General features: G+C 33.8%; 1 pseudogene; it reads left to right on the top strand.

Moving 5' to 3' along the window:
• The first annotated feature begins 5886 nt into the window (after positions 1 to 5886).
• LOC127122871 (F-box/FBD/LRR-repeat protein At1g13570-like) lies at positions 5887 to 11152 on the top strand (annotated as a pseudogene).
• The last annotated feature ends 7484 nt before the right edge of the window (positions 11153 to 18636 follow it).

Here is an 18636-nt window from a genome sequence, read left to right as displayed (position 1 = left end):
GACTAGAAAGAAGGAGAAAAGCTAACAGTATTCAGAGCAGCCTCCGGACACTGAAGGGAACTCATCTGCAAAGAACCTATCCTACCTCATATAAACCCTAAGATTGTTCTGCAAACCCAACGGTGCAATTCAATTTCATTCGATCTCCCCAATCAGGTTTGCCTTATTCCCATTATTTTATGCCTTCAATTTGAAATTTCTAAATGTATGAGGTATTATGGCGAATTTGAAAGAGTGGGTATCGTTCGGTTTTGCTCACAGGTTTAGACATGCATGAATGTGTAGAACATTGCCTTGAATGTTTGACCACTTAATTTCTGAAATCGTACTGTTATCCATGGGAAATCCAGAACCCGCAGGCATTCGCTAGCCGCATCGCTAGGCGAGCCTGCAGCGACGCTTCGCTAAGCCTTCGCTAGGCGAAGCAGTAGCGATCGTGACAGTAGCTTTTTCTATTTGCTCGTGTTGTGTTTGTTACGACATGCTTTCTATTGCATCCGTGCACTGTTCACCTGACACTGTTGTTGCTATGATTCTTCTGTTTGGTGCAACTCTTGATTGCACCCTATCTTGTTTCCCTAACCTGTTTGTTGAGTTTTTGTGAGGGCTTACATGATTCTTGAAGAGATAGCTTGCTCGGTATTCCACTTTATTTGTGGGATATCGCTTGGAGATTTATTTCGATTACCCGTACTGACTTGCTTTCTTTGATGGTGCCAGCTTGAGAGATCTCTGGGTTTCTCGGTTTCTTTAGTTGCTGTTACTCCGGATCTTTATCTGTGTGGTAGATCTCTTGATCCCTTTATCTTTTCCGCATTTTACCGCTTTCTTAGCTGGAAGACCTTAATAGGAGGCAATGTTTTCTTTTGTTTGTTTACTTTTGTGCCCAAAGACCTCCAAGAAGAAGCACCAGTGCTAAACACCTCCATGAAGAGGCAATTGACGGATAAAAGGGATTAGTAGTCAATCCTCTGTTATTCAGTGTGTCGTTCTTTATGCTCACACTACGTGTCGATGCTTCAGAACAAAAGCCCAAGATCTTTTGTCCGGTCAGTCAGTGGAGAGGGTTCCATCTTTCTGAATCCCCACTTTTTGTCATGAGCTCACCCTGTCCAGGGTTAAGAGCTATGAGTTCTTATCCTCATTACCCTTCTGATCTGCTCACCCTGACGTTCAGTGTCAGTGGTTGAGAGCCCGTTTGATTACCTTTCCATGGCTTGTTTGTCGAGGTTGATATGACCCCTCTTGACTAAAGCCATACCCGTGTATGTTTGAGCCCCCTTGTTGGTTGGTTACTTTATGCATGTTTGTTCTGTATGGTGTGATCGTCTCTCCATAGGATTGCTAGGCTTCGTATAGTCTCTCGTTTGCATGTCAATTAAGGTAGCACTGTTCCTTCGTCTAGGACTTCCTTTTTGCATGAGCATTCCTAAAATACAAACAAACCCATTGATTTTTCTTCTCCTAAGAACACGTTAGCTCCTTCTACCACAGGTGAGTAAGTCTCCAAAGGTCGAGCATCCGATAGTTTGCGTAGTAACGTCGTTCATCTACAACCCTTAACCCGTAGTTAGCCGAACTACGGCTCGCTCTGATTCTCATTCCAGATGAGATACATAGGCATAAGACGCGATGTCTCAGTGAGCACACTCCTCTTTAACCCGTAGGTTGCCGAGCTACGAAGACTCTGATTCTCATATTCATATGAGATACGTATGCAGTGGATGCGACATTCGCGCGAGTCATTTTCTTTTGACCCCTCTCTTTTAGTAAATAGTACATTAGATAAACCCACACCCTTTAGACAATAACAACAAGAGTGGATCCCTTAGAGTACTACGGATGCGTAGGGGTGCTACTACCTTCCCTTCGCATAATCGACTCCCGAACCCAAGATTTGGTTGCGAGACCTTGTCTTTTCCTTTTTTTTTTTCGCCAGGTTTACTTCGAGCGTTTCCTTTCCCTCCTTCGGGATAAATAACGCACGGTGGAGACTCTTCTGTCATTTTCCTTTTTCGCCGGTTGTTTTTTCGCATTCCCTTTTTAGGTTGCGACAATTGCAGCGGAATTATCATCACAATTATCGAAGATAAAGCAAGTAATAACATCTAGTCTCAACTTCAATTTTAATAACAAAATAAGAGAGTTGTAATCAATCAACTCAACATCTTAAGAATTCTCAACAACAAAATTAGTCTTATGACTTCAACATAATCAGACATAAGGAATAAAATAAATGTTTAACCCAACCCGATGTTACATGATCAAAGCAAGGTACCACTAGTAAAAGCGACAAAATAAAGAAGTAATCCAAGAGCTACCTTCCACTTACTTCAGCAATACCACTATTGAGTATCTGCACGATGCCCATGTAAAGGCAACATTCAAACAGAAGGGTGACAATTCATTTCAATAATAACGATATAGAATGAAGAATAGAGTACAACATCTACATAATCATGCACAACAATATATCACATTCTTACATCCAAATCATAATCAACATCATACACGACAACATCTCAATTATCATCAACATCATAAAAAACCACATCTCAATTATCATTAACATCATATGCAACAACATCTCATCCAACAATACATCAATAACAACCAATAAAAATGCAACATTTATGCAATATACTCAACACCGACTCGACATGCATGTGGTACCAAATATGAACACTCAGGTTCATCTCACTCCATGATCCCCACCATAAGATCGATTCCCTGTTGGAACCGTAGCACACCAAAACCGCTACCATCACAATAGGTAACGCTTCACTAATCCCCCATACAGAAATAGCTACTCGCACCCGATCCATTACCATAGAATCGAGGCTCACCAAAATTAGACGGAATCCCGTACACCAAGATGCATGACTCTCAAATAATATGCATTAACACAACAAGGTTCACCTAAAGGATCCCCACACGCATCTCATCATTTATGCATCACATTATTTATCATGCAACAACCAATTCATGTTACCACATGAATAATATCAACAAACAACAGCAACTCGTCAACATCTTAACATCATCGACATAAACAACATAATTATCACACAATGATATTACAACAATGCAATGATTCATTAACCAAACGTATAAAATAATACATTTATTAATACAGTAGGAATGTGAATATTATTAAAACATATCAACAATCACTACCATGTTATAGGTCTGAGCGTTAGCTTTCTAACACTTCAAACGCCATCAAAATCGGACTTACAAAATAAAAGTTATGACCAAAATCGTCTAGATGTGTCAACAATTCCTTAACCTAATGTATGAACAAAAAGATCACCAACATGATAGGAATAGGAATAATACTCAATAAATTCACTTATCACCATCATATTATGGGCCCGTTTGTTTTAGCTTTTAAAAAATGGATTTTTTCTTTATATTTTTGAAAATGGATTCTACAAAAATGTTTTTCAAAATATTATAAGTTTTTCTAAATTTGTTCTTTATAAATTAAAAGATTGAGTTGTTCATTCTATAATATAAATATACATTATTGAAGATCAAAATATAGTCAAAATCACAAATTTTTCAAAAAGTTGTATCTTAAAAATGATTTTTATTAAAAGCTATTTGAAATAGCTTCAAAATTAAGTGATTTTTTGAAAATGTGATATCCAAATAAAGTTTCGATAAAATGATGAAATACCTAAAATAATATTTTAAGAATAACTATTCAAACCAAATTTTCATTTGAAACTTTTATGAAAAGTTTCTTTGTAAATTTTTTTACACTAAAATATGTAACACTATAAAAATCATTTTAAAAGAAAGCCAAAACAAGCGGGCGCTATATCTCTTAGAGTCAGATTTCTAATGCTTTAAACCCCAGCCCAAAATGATTCACGAGTTGAAAGTTATGATCAAAACCGTGCACGAAGGCGTTGTTTTTTAAAATTTCCAACATAGTTTTCATCTTCTTCAACCCCCAAAACGTCCACGAATCGATCACTAAAATTACTTTATCCCTGAAACAAAGTTATATCTCTCTAATTCAGATATTCAACGCTTCAAACGGCATTCGATCTGGACTTACGGATCAAAAGTTATGGCCAAAATGATTTCGACCGAAAAACATAAAAAAAGGCTCGCGATTGTGACGGACAGAATGCAGAATTTTCTGCATTTTTCATCGTTAGAGGTCTTCCGGACCTCCGATTTAGATTCTGTAAAAAGTTAAACGCTCAAAAAATTACAACTCATACAATACTCTAATTATATAAAGTTAATTTACAGTTTTAACACAATTAAATCATATAATCATTATTTTAAGATTATGTCTAAAACCTTCAAAATTGTAACAATGGTGAATATAAGTTGAATCATCAAAACAAAAAACTACACACATATAAGGCACACGAAATTTATCATATAATTATCATATAATAATCATCATAGCATCCAAATTCAAAATTATGAATCAAAACACCCAATCCTAAGGAGGTTAAAGGTTCCTCAATTCTATCCTTCTATCATACCCTTTACTATTGGAACAAGTTCTCACCCTTATATTAGATTTTCCAACAAGATGCACACTTCAAGCTCTAACAATGGAGTTTTCCTTTAGCCATAACCCTTGCCTATTCTCAACATAAAATTCTATTTTACGTAAAACCCTCCAAACTCTCTTACTAACCTTTTTATCATTAACCTAATCCCCCATCAATTAGGAACTTTCATCATTGCCCTCATTTATCATCTTATTTACAATCATACCCCTATTGGCTCTAATACTAATAATATTCTTCTTTTTCTCCCTACTATTTCTACTCTTCTATTTTATTCCAACCAATTAAATAAAATAGTTATAGGCTAATTATTACAAATTCTCATTATCCCTATTAACTAAGTAAAATAACTAAATTTCATTATTTAATTGAGATGCTCATATTCTAGTTATTTTATTATTTATTTAATTAATTCGAATAAAATATTATTTATTTTAATCATTAATTAAAATTCTAATTAATTATCAACAACTATGCCAAAGTCTTACTCTCTCCATACTTTTATTTCAAGGATACATACACCCACAATCATACACAATTAATTTAAAACACCCATTAATCATATAAAAATTCAAATAATTCAAATTAATTAATTAATTAAATTCGGGGTGTTACAGATAACCTCATTCTTCAATTTGTTAATTTTCTTCTTTTGTCTTTCAAGCTTCAAATCCCTTTCATCAACAAACTCATCAACTAACCACTTGATGAAATTAGAGCCTTATTCATGTGATTTATGTCATTTCTACATCCCAAAAATTTTCTCCCATAGTTGACACTGTTCACATCACTAACACTACGAAGAACACTATCATCTTGGCAAAAATACTCCATTATCTTATTTCTATGAAGCACAAATCTAGATGTACCAAAGCTTTGGTTGTTTGACATTGAAGCACTACTTGTATTCTTTGACATTGATGCACTGATGGAAGGTGGTGATTTAACCGTAATTTGGAGAAGAAAAAGGAAGACAATGGAAGATGGAAGAATACGAAGACACAAACTAATGGAAGATGGATGAATAGTGAAAAACAAATAAGGAAGATGAAGAATAGGAAACCACAAACCCTAAACCGTTTATAACACAACAATTGAGTGTTCATTGTACTGTTTACATACCTGACATCTCACCTCAACCATATTTAATATTTTTTCACCCAGAATAACGAAAGAGATCAAATAGTTTAACGAAAGAGAAATTAAAAGATTATTATATGATGTTTTTTAGTTAGAGGACTAAAACGAAACTACTCTTAAAATTCTTAAAATTAAGTAATCTAGTTGAATATATAATTAATGTACTTATAGTATTTACTGTTTTTCTTGAATTTGCAGGTCAATTATGACTCGACCCAACAAGAAGGCCAATTATGGTGATGACATTGATAGAATTAGTGACTTACCTGGTAATATAATTGATTGCATCCTCGAACACTTGTTCGTTAAAGACCTAATTAGGACCAGTATTTTGTCTAGAACGTGACTGCTTAAGTTTAATGACGAATTTTTTGATTTGTTTGAGAATCTTAACGACCCTGCCTCTAAGTTTTCTAGAATTATTAAGGAAATTTTTTCCTTCATAATGGGCCAATACTTGAGTTTATTCTTCAACTCCCTTGGACTTCCAAACATAAAATCACATTTGAATATCTTAATAAGTGGATTCTGTTTTTGTCAAGGAAAGGTCTTAAACATATTAGGCTTATGAACGATGAGACGTATCATGTTCAAGTTCCATCTCATCTCTTCTCTTGTTAGGGATTAACTTACTTTCAATTGAACAGATTTAACTTGTCCACTCCCCCTACTTTCTGTGGCTTTAAGACTTTACTTCACCTTTGCTTAGAAGAAGTGACATTTGAGTTGGGTGCACTTGAGACTCTTCTTTCTGCCTGCCCATTACTTGAAAAACTCCGCATTGAGCACTGTTCTGGTTGTCAATCTATTAATCTTTCTTCTTCTTCTTCTTCTGCTCTAATTGATCTCACACTCTCACTTCCACAGAAGTTCCTATTTGGTATGAATAAAAGTTTGCCAATAATTCAAAGGCTTACTTTGTTAATACTTGGAAAGATCGGTGAATTTGGTCCATTCAAATATTTACCTTTAAAGTTGTTTTATTTCTACTTGAAATGTTACAAATATTTCTCATAGCTTTGTTAGTAATTTTTTTTGTGTGCATAGATGCTGCTGTTTACAGGTATCTTTCCTTTGTCACAGCTGATAACGAGCTTAAAGTATCTCTGTTTAGATGAAGTGAATTTGGATGAAAAAGAAGAACTTTTATACATCGTAAGTGTGCTAAAACGTGCTACTAACCTTTTGGAACTATATAGTGGTAACTGACAGAAGAAAGCGAGTTTTTTTGTAACTTCTGTATTTCATTAGAGTACATCCTTGGTCTTTATACAGACTCAGAAACTTCAGCTATTCTAGGAAACATAATAATTAGTAAATACTATTAATTGGCCACTATCTCTTGATCTTCCAACTACAACAGACTCTTAATCTCTCCACTATCTTATTAATAAAACTCATTAACTATAACATTAAAGTTTATTCAACAAAATTCCTCTGTAAACTTAAATGTTTCTTCTATTCATCATGCCTATCAATTTCTTGCCTCTGTCGAAGATTTCTTTTGATAGTGGTTTTGTGAAAATGTTTGTTGCTTGGTCCTTACTTGCTACATGCTTCAATTCGACATTTCCTTCCTTCACGTGTTCTCGAATGAAGTGGAAGCGAACGTCAATGTGTTTACTCCTTTCATGGTTTACTGGATTCTTTGCTAACTCAATTGCTGACTTGTTGTCAACTTGTATTATTGTTGCACCTTTCTGTTCTAGCTCCATTTTACTCATCAATCTTCTGAGCCATATTGCATGACAAACGTACCAGGATGCTGCTACATATTCTGCTTCACATGTTGAAAGTGTTACTATCGGCTGCTTTTTAGAAAGCCAAGTAAATGCAGTATTTCCCATGAAAAACACATATCCAAAAGTGCTTTTTCGATCGTCTATGTCTCCGCACCAATCACTGTCAGAGTAACCAACCAACTTGTATTTGTCTGAATTCGAGTAGAACATCCCAAGTGACACTGTTCGTTGGATGTACCTCAGAATTCGCTTCAATGCTTTCCAATGTGTGTAAACTGGCTCCTCCATGAATCGACTTACAATGCCTACACTTAATGAGATATCTGGTCTTGTACATGTGAGATAGCGAAGACTTCCTACCAGACTTCGATATTTTCCTACTTCGACACGTTCTCCTCTATCAAATTTCGACAACTTTGTTCCTGGTTCCATTGGCGTCGAAGCCGGATTACAGCTTTCCATCTTATATCTTTTCAAGATTTCTTTTGCATATTTTTCTTGTGAGATGAAGATTCCTGTTTCTTCTTGTCGAACCTCCAGACCAAGAAAGAATCTCATCAGGCCTAAGTCTGTCATCTCGAATTCACGTGTCATTGTGTTTTTGAATTCTTCTATCATTTGATCATTACTGCCCAGAAAAATAAGATCATCGACATAGAGAGCAACAAGTAATACATTCCTTCCATTTTTCTTCACATAGAGGGCATGTTCGTACAGACATTGCTCGAACCCGTTCTCCTTGAAATATGTGTCGATACGTGCGTTCCATGCCCGCAGTGCTTGCTTCAGCCCATATAGCGCTTTCTTCAATTTCAGTACCTTCTTCTCTTCTCCAGCTTTCATGTACCCGAGTGGTTGTTCAACATAGACTTCTTTTTCGAGTACACCATTCAGAAAAGCTGTTTTGACATCCATTTGAAATATTGGCGATTTGAATTGAGCAACTTGAGATATGAGTAATCGAATTGTCTCCATTCTTGCAACGGGTGCAAATACTTCGTCATAATCAACTCCTGCTTTCTGTTTGTATCCCTTCGCAACAAGTCTCGCTTTGTATCGTTCTATTTCTCCTTGAGCGTTCATCTTTTTCTTGAATACCCACTTTACACCAATGGGTTGACTACCTTTTGGCAATTCAACTAGCTCCCAAGTGTTGTTGTGGTTAATCGCCCTCATCTCTTCGTCCATGGCACTTTTCCACTTCTTGTCTCGTACTACTTCTTCAAAACTGATGTTTTCAGCATCTGCCAAGAGACATACAAGGTGCACTTCACTTGTCGCATCATACAGATCTTGCAAACTTCGCATTCTGGGTTGTGGAGGTTCATCTTCATTTTCAGAATCTTCAAGTTTTGTTGAAATGTTTGGTGGTACAGCGACAAATGATTCTTCAACTTCGACGATAGCTTCTGTCGAACTGTTCCAGTCCCACTTACTTGCTTCGTTTATTCGAACGTCTCTACTCACTATCACCTTCTTTCTTATGGGATCAAATAGCTTGTACCCTTTTGTTTTCTAATCATACCCAATGAGTATGTATTTTTGACTTTTGTCTTCAAGTTTCGTTCTTCGTTGATCTAGTACGTGTGCATAAGCCACACTTCCAAATACTTTGAGATGAGAAACTGTTGGCTTATGTCCGCTCCACGCTTCTTGTGGTGTTTGATCTTCTAACTTCGAATGTGGACATCGATTCTGAACATAAATGGCACATTGTACAGCTTCTACCCAAAATTCCTTTGGCATGTTCTTGCTTTTAAGCATTGAACGAACCATGTCAAGGACTGTTCGATTCTTCCTTTCAGTCACCCCATTTTGTTGAGGTGAGTATGTTGCAGTTAGAAATCTCCTTATACCCTGCACTTTACAATACTTCATAAAGGTTGTCGAAGTATACTCACCACCTCTATCAGATCAAACTGCTTTAATGTGACTGTCGGTTTCCTTCTCCACCATTACTTTGAACCTTTTGAACACCTCGAATGCTTCAGACTTTTCTTTCAAGAAATAAACCCATGTCTTCCGTGAGTAATCGTCGATAAAGGAAATAAAGTATCTTTTGCTACTGAAAGATTCTGGCGTGATTGGCCCACATATGTCGGTGTGAATCAAATCAAGGATATGCTTAGCTTGATATTCTGCCTTCTTTTGAAATGAAGTTCTTGTTTGTTTGCTAAGAGCACATTCTTCACAGAACTTTCCTTCATAATCCATATATGGTAGTCCATGCACCATGTTCTTTTTCGCCAACCTTTTTAAACCAGCATGATGTAGATGACCAAAGCGTAGATGCCATAGTGACGCTTTGTCTTCGACATTTACTTGTAAACATTTTTCTCGAACGTTTATCAGATTCAATTTGTACATTCGAATTCTCTCCATTTCGACACGAGCAATCAGATGTCCCAGCTTGTCCTTCAAATGCAGTATTCGTTCTTTCATAAGTATCGAATAACCTTTTTCTGTAAGTTGTCCCAAACTCAAGATGTTGGTCTTAAGATTTGGTACATAATAAACATCTTGAATTGATCCAATCAACCCATCCTTCTGCAAGTAACGGATCGTTCCCTTGCCTTCGACCTTCACTTTCGATGCATCTCCGAAAGACACATTGCCATCTTCAATCTTTCTCATTTCTTTAAACAAGTGTTTGTGACCACACATATGGTTACTGTTTCGCCATTTCTGGTGAGTTGGTTCACCACCTTTTGTACACGCGTGATGTAGTCAGATACATTTTCTGACTCCTTCATTTGCATCCTCTCCAATTCGCCACGAAGAGTTTGGAGTCGAACTTGCTTTACTTGATCTGCTCCTTTGAACACTTTCTCTAGCGTGTCCCATGCTTCTTTTGACGTAGTCGAATCGACAATCTTTTCGAAGCCTGATTCATCAACAACCCTAAACAGCATGTATAGTGTCGTTTTATCCTTCGATCGCGTCTCTTTCAACGCCTTATTTTGAGCTGACGTATATCCCACAATATCTGTTGGTTCTTCAAACCCATCTTTGGTCACCTCCCACGCGTCTAGAGATCCGAGAAGAGCTTTCACTTGGATACTCTAGTTTTCATAATTTAACTTCGTTAGTCGTGGCAACGGCATTTGATTCAACATGTTTGCTATTAGCTCTGATACCAATTTGACAGAAGAAAGCGAGTTTTTTTGTAACTTCTGTATTTCATTAGAGTACATCTTTGGTCTCTATACAGACTCAGAAACTTCAGCTATTCTAGGAAGATAATAATTAGTAAATACTATTAATTGACCACTATCTCTTGACCTTCCAACTACAACAGACTCTTAATCTCTCCACTATCTTATTAATAAAACTCATTAACTATAACATAACAGTAACACCCTATGCTTCTTAGCTAAAGTTAGTTTGTCTTTTTATTGTCATGTTTTGACTCTATATTTTTATAATGCAGACTAACCATGGCAGTGGTTATGAAACACAAGTGCCGGACCCTTCGGAAAAGTTAGAGTGCAGTAGTAATTTCCTTAGTCAACTTCAGAATGTGAATATCAGACTTGAAACAGGCTTTAAACATGCAATGACTTTGACAAGGTTCATTCTTGCAAATTCCTTATCTTTAAAAACTCTTACTTTTGATTTTGGTTATATCATATGAAACCAGAAGGGTCTATACTGTTAAGCATTTCAGAAGACTTGTTATGGATGGAACGAGCATCGCAATTGGCACATGTTGAGTTCAATCATAGATAGATAGATATTCAATTGTGAAATGCATTTGATTTTAGCTTTCAGTTCTTGTATTTGTTTTATTGTGTAACTTCAACATTGATTTTATTTTTGAGAATATGATTTATTATACATTGGGTTTTCTTTTAGCCTAATTGAGCAATAAGCTTAAGGAATGGTTTAAAAGTTACACAAGTTATATATTTCATTGCAAAATTATCTATTTGTACCTAGTTATAATTTTATTTCAATGTTGTATTTACTGTAAACTCCACCTATAAATAGAATCCATAGTCACCAATTGCCCGTTGTAGTGGAAATCGTCTCACTCACTCTAAACTAGGCACTACGCCAAAAAGGTTTTTTAACAGCGCATCTTAGACAACGCTTTTAGAAGAAAGCGCTGTCTAAGGTTAAAATAAAAATAAAACACGGAAAATGTTCTAAAAAAATAATGAAAGCGCTGTCTAAGGGGGGGTCTTAGACAGCGCTTTTAGAAAGCGCTGTCTAAGACCCCCCCTTAGACAGCGCTTTTAGAAAGCGCTTTTAAATATAGACCTTAGTCAGCGCTTTTGAGAAAGCGCTGTTTAAAGTCTTTCAATTAAAAAAAAAATTAAAACCAAAAGCGCTGTCTAAGGTGGGGGTTTAGAAAGCGCTTTTGGAAAGCGCTGTCTAAGGCATATCTTAGAAAGCGCTTTCCACAAAAGCGCTGTCTAAGGTCTAATTAAAATTAAATTTCAGACTTCTATTTTCGTTCTCAGTTCTTTTTGTTTTCCCTCCTGCGATTAAACCCCTCCAGCGAACCCTAACAGCGAACGAGAATACATTCTTTCTTGCTACTACCACCGATCGATTACTTTCATAACGTCTCATTTTCTTCTCCGGTGCTACCAGGTTCTCTCTTTCTCTCTCCCCTCTTCTCTTCGAGTGTTAGGTTTTAACTTGTGTTACCGAGGAAATTAAGAATCTTCGGCTTAGGGAATGAGATTTAAAATGTATCATACAATTTAAAAGAAATCATAAACCCTAGGTAAATGGATTGCGGAAAGTATATATTATGGGTAACCTAATTTCATACACTATTTACTTGATTTTACTTCTCAGATTTGAAATGAGATTCAACTATTCAAGCTGAAGATATTGAGTTTCGTCATTCCTCTTCATAGATTTTCAATTGCGTTAATCATTTAGCAAAGTAAAATCATCACTTTAATTTGCGGTAAGCGATTCTCCCCCATTATTTTGGTTTGCTCTGTTTTTTAGATCTAGCATATTTTTTTTAGCTGTTGTTGTGCTTGCTTCTATTTTACTATTTGGTAGAGCTACATTTTATATTGTAGTAATTATTCTTTAAAATTATTGGTCATGGTTCTGTTTTGGGGTTTTTGTTTAAGTGGTTTCATCTATAATGTTGGATGATTCTATGAGATTGATATTCTCCTAATAAGTTTACTGTATTCTTCCTTCCTTCTTTTAGGTATGCTGTCATGTATTAATATGCTAATGCTACTATAAGAAAAGTGTATTGGTTAGTATTCTCCCTGATTACGGGAATAATGATAGTTAAGTGTGAGTATTGGGTGATTTAAATGGTTATTATTAGGTCATACACTATTTATTGGATTTTTTATAGTTTTCACAATTATGATTCTCTAATTCTATAATGCTACATTTTGGCTTGGAAAATTTATAATTAATCAAACAGTGTCAAAGCCAATCAATCTTGTCTTTACATTTTCTTCATTATCTATAAGTTTGCAAAGTTTATAGATATATAGGACAAAAAATTATCTTTCAGTCCTACATACAAAAGAAGATGTGTGATGATAAAAAAGAATGTTACCTTGCTCCTTATCTTAACAAGTAAGAAATTTTTTTCTTGTTACAGTGAATCACTTATAATTGATAGAAATTTATTTAACACGTTAATTTATATTTTTCCATTGTAGTCATCACTGGCAATTATTCATCATTAATTCTAAGAAGTTTGAAGTAGCCTTTCTATGTTCATTGGGAAATAAGCTGGACAAAAAAATCTTTGACATTGTTGAAATGTAAGTTTATACTGCATGCGTCAATTGATTCAACTATTTTAATTTGTATTTATCTTCTTAAAACTTTGAATGGTGAAATAAAAGTAAATAGTGAATTTTATGATCCATAACATGATTTCTAAAATAATTGTCATATTATTAGTAGTAGTATGAAGCCTAAAAAAGCTAGATTCTAGATGGTTTCCTTGGTTTATTACAGGTTAGACATGGCCGATGACCAACATGTGGAAGTTAGTAAAAAAGTATCCGCGGAAGAAGAAATTCGAAGAGGCATCACAGTAATGAGAAGGGTGGTCCAAGGAAGATCTCGAGGCATCATACTAGATGTCTATTGGAGCAACCAGGGACAGCTTATAGAACCTAATGGGCGTCACCGTTGTCAATACATATATTAGGTAAATCCGGTCTACTTTGTTTTATTAATTAAACAACTTATGTTAATGATGTTTACTTTATGTTAATCCGTTTTACTTTATGTTTCAAAAGAGGTGTTAATGATGTTTTTATATTAGGTTTTTGTATGACAAATTGATGCGCCCCAATGGTTTGGACGTGTCATTCGGATTCTTAGCACCCGCGACCGTCAACTTAGGTTTAATCTTAAGTAGACCGGATACCGTGACGGAGTACGTTCTTCGGATCCTCATGGACAATAAAGATGCGGAGAAGTTGTTTTTTATACCGTTTAATACCGGGTTAGCATTTCATTCTAAATTTATCTATTATAATTATTTTCCAAGTTACCATCTAACATTTGCCTAATCATTACAGTGGACATTGGTTGTTGCTCGCAATCAATCCTATCCGAGAAATTGTGTATTATCTTGACTCGTTAGGAAATGATTGGACAACATACCCGGATATGAAGGTCCTAATTGACACGTAAGTGAGAATGTTCAAAAATTTTCTTAGTTTATGTGAATTGTTCTAATTGCTTCATTTTTATTTTATTAGCGTCCTACAAGCTTTTCGGGCCCAACGAGATATCCAAACCTCAAGGAGGGGCGCCAACTCCATTACATGGATTAAAGTGGCGGTATATTTTTAATTACCACATTTTTTATTATATTAGTGATGACACTTGATAAAACTTAGGATTTATAATCCATATTTTTTTTTCATATGTAGTGTCCTCAACAACGTAATCAAATAGATTGCGGGTATTTCATGTTGAGGTTTATGCGAGATACTCTTGCTTTGGGCCGATTAAAGATTCCCACCGATGTATGTATTTCTAACTTATGAGTTATTTTTATATTTACACATATCTCATATAATTAAATAGTTGGAATTAATTCAAAATATGTTATATTATTATGTAGTACTTTGATGAATTCAAGTGTGCATTTTATACAAAGGATCAAGTGGACGAAATCAAAGAGGAGTGGTGTCAATTCATGATAAAGCTCAATGTTTGTTCATAAATTTGTGTAATTAATGTGTACATTTGTAGTATATGTTATGACTTGTAAATGTGTACATAAATTTGTATATATTTTGATACATTTAAGGCAAAATTGGTTTGAATTGGTATATATATATATATATTTGTTAGCCAAAAATTGGTAGAAAAAAGGCCAAAATGGCATATATAAAATGTGATAATTGTCTGTCAAAATCTGGTTGAAAACAGGTAGAAATTCTGGTTTATAAACCTGGAAAAAATGTGGTTTAAAACAAAAGCTTCAAAAATTTTCGTATACCTTAGACAGCGCTTTTGTAAAAAGCGCTGTCTAAGGGGGGGATTAGAAAGCGCTTTAGGCAAAAGCGCTGTCAAAATAGGAGGGTCTTAGAAAGCGCTTTTGGCCAAAGCGCTGTCTAAGGGGGTGGGGCTTAGACAGCGCTTTTCAAAAGCGCTGTCTAAGGTATACCTAAAAAATTTAAAATAAGAGGGTCTTATAAAGCGCTTTTGGCCAAAGCGCTGTCTAAGGGGGGGGGCTTAGACAGCGCTTTTAAGATTTAAAAAAGCGCTGTCTAAACCTTTAGCAGCGGAGGTTTAGACAGCGCTTTAAAGCGCTGTCTAAGGCTAAAAAAAGCGTTGTCTAAGGTCTTGTTTGTTGTAGTGAGGGGTGGCAAAATGGATGGATTGGATGGATATGGATTTGATCGTTAATGGATGGATCAAAACAATGCATTATCCATTAACAATCCACTAAAAGTTTTTTAAAAATATCCAATCCAATCCATCCATTAAGAATAAAAATCCATCCAATCCATCCATTATCATATTTTTAGTGGATGGATATTCATCCATCCATTTCTTTTTCCTTTAAAATTTTTCTTTTTTGAAAAAAATCACTTTTTTTTTATTTTAATTTTTTTTTAATAAAACAATATCAGCTTTTTCCGAGAAAAATCATTTTTTTTTTAAAAAAATATTTTTTTGTATTTTCAAAAAAAATAATTTAAAAATTGTTTTTTTTTTCGAAAAAAAATATTTTTTTATATTCGTAAAAAAATAAATTTTTCGAAAATAAAATCAAAATTTGGTATTTTTCAAATTATTTTTAAATTTTTGGAAAAAAACGATTTTTTGTATTTTCAAAAAAAAATATTTTTTTTCGAAAAAAATAAATTTATTTTTATTTTTCAAAAAAAAGATTTTTTTAGAAAAAAAAATATTTTTTATTTTAAAATACAAAAATAATATTTGAAAAAAAATATTTTTTTAAAATTAGATAAAAAAATCCATTGGATCATTAAAATGTGTTTGATGGATTGGATAATCCATGCTTATAAATGGATGGATTTGATCAATCTATTAACTTAATTTTTTATGTAGTGGATGAATTCGATGGATTTTTTGATGGATGGATTGGATGGATTTTCTCTAAATGGATCACCAATTGCCACCCCTACTTTAAACCGTTTTCACAATCACAAGTAGCGACTCTTTTTTTTTCTTATCACTCCTTAGTTTTTATACCATACATGTAAGGATTCATAACTATGATTAGGGCATTCAATTTTGTAGAGTTTGGCGATTGGAAGCTTTATCATGGTTTTAAATTGCAGTTATCATGGTTTTAAATCGTAGTTGTGGGTGTTGTTATTACGGTCATTGCGGTTGTTACGATACATATTTTGTCAATTGCGATGTGAATTTTAATCGGATGTGTTTGAAGTATATTATTTAAAAACGGTTATTATTAAGATTTTTCATTATATAGGAAGTAAATTGAGTTTTCGAATTATGAAATTTTGAGTGTTGATGAAAATACTTGAAGAGAAATAGATGAAATTGTCTGATGTGGTTTCTACTTGTGGCCGAATTTATGATTTTAATTCACACCGTAATTGTGATCCAATTAGGTTATAAAGGTTATCGCATCAGCTATATTGTGGTCACAATTGCATTGCATATATTAATATCAAATCAATTGGATAGTATCTGTTGAGTTACTTATCATTGCATATATTAATATCAAATCAGTAGTGTAAACATTGGATTGGATGAATTTGGCGTGAGTTTTGGAAGAGATTAGGCACTTTCGAATTGCTAGTGTCAAGTGTGATTAAGTCTTAAATTCCATGAAAATATTAGTGTGAAATCTTGTTTATTCTTCCTATCAGTGTATATTGACTTGATTGAATGAATATCTTGTTCTGATTTATTCAAATGTTAGTATGATTTCTCTAAAGTTCCTGGATTCTTATATCATACTCTTCTAATAATTTTAAGCGTCTTCGTTTCTTTTATAACTCTTCAAAAAATTTAGTGGTTTGTGTTGAAACTTCTAAAACTTAAATCATAATTCAAAATTTTTACTGTGAAATTTTACTCAAGTCTTCATATTGTAATTCAAGTATTTTGAAGTCAAATAAGAACACTTGCTTTTAAAGAATGCCTCATTTACAAATTTTAAACATTTTTGTGATATTCAAACATATAATAATGTGAAGCATGGCTCGTATTACAACAATTTCATAAAGATTAAGAAAAAAGAATAAATGAAAGAGAGAAAATGATATTTTTATTAGTTTACTCTTATTATATATTAAAAATGATAAAAATTAAAGGATAAAATTGAAAAAATTATATTGGAAATTGAAATAAGTCATTTATTTTAAATGGATCATTCATTATTATAGGACGGAGGGAGTAGTAGCTTAACATTCTATTCTACATCCTGCTACTTAAAAGAATCTGATTCATTATAACAATAACCTTTAACTTATATATTCCAACCATCATCCCAATAAATCATCAAACCTCATTTACTCTTGCAACTTATTTCTCATTCATATACTAAAACATGAGTTCCAACTTGTTTAATGTTGTGTGTGTTGATAGATCATCATAGTCATCCCATGTCCAGACTTTTCATTCCACTGCAAAATGGAATGATCATTTGATGCTATTAAAGAAACTCATAAACTCCTATGTTTATGTAGCTACAATCTTTAACTTGCTATAGCCTATAGTGTCTTTAACTTGCTATAGCCTATAGTGTCTTTATCAATAGGTCAATTTTAGTTTCTTAATATATTGTATTTGTTTGGTATAGATGGTTATTGATTTCACAGCTAAATGGTGTGGACCTTGAAAACTTATGGATCCAACTATGCAAGATTTTGCAGCAAAATACTCTGATGTTGAGTTGATTAATCTTGATCAATGAGTTAATGATACGTTACAAAATATCCTTTGCTTTATCCTTTAAATAGTTTCTTATTAATGTAAAAGAAACTTTATTTAAGGTTTAATTATTCTATCAGTTTTAAACTAGGAATTTCTTAGTAGGTTGCTAAACTCAAAAACTTGTGGTGAATAGCGACAGAATTTCTTATTAAATCTCTAAAATTGTCCATAATTTATAATTAGTTTCATAATTTGAATTGAGTATATGTGATGAAGACCGACAGAATAATCTATTAATGAGTTTGAATTAAAGACAAATAATACAGAAAAATTAGAATTTGAGTTCTAATGAAAACAATCATTAACAAGACAATATAGTTACTTGTCAGCCAAGCTCCGAATTATCAGACCATATCTTCTAAGAATCCGGTTAAGATAAAAAAAACAAATGAAAAATGCTGTTCTCTTTTAATGACATGATTTCCAACACTTGCGAATTGATTTGTTTTCACAGTTTGTACATGGCAACAGGGAGTGTCTCAAACATATCAGGTGCATTCATTGCCAACTTTCATACTTGTTAAAAAAGGAAAAGATATTGATAAAGTGGTGGGAGTAAGAAAGAAGGAGCTACAAAGGATGATTGAAAAACATAGAAACTAAGTGTATGATAGGATCAGATTAACCCTACAAACTCAGATTTCAATGTCCTGCACTCTTTTTTCAACGCTGAATTAAAAAACAACCTTAAAACAACAAAAAATTGTTTAAATTCTACTACCCTATTGCACTATAATGCTGCTATAGCCTCCATTTGATAATGCTAGATTAACTAAGAGTTAAAATCATTAGATTTGATTAAAAGTATTGGT

This window comes from Lathyrus oleraceus, chromosome 2, assembly GCF_024323335.1.
Source record: "Lathyrus oleraceus cultivar Zhongwan6 chromosome 2, CAAS_Psat_ZW6_1.0, whole genome shotgun sequence".
NCBI lineage: Eukaryota > Viridiplantae > Streptophyta > Magnoliopsida > Fabales > Fabaceae > Lathyrus > Lathyrus oleraceus.
This window is presented reverse-complemented; position numbering and strand designations above follow the sequence as displayed.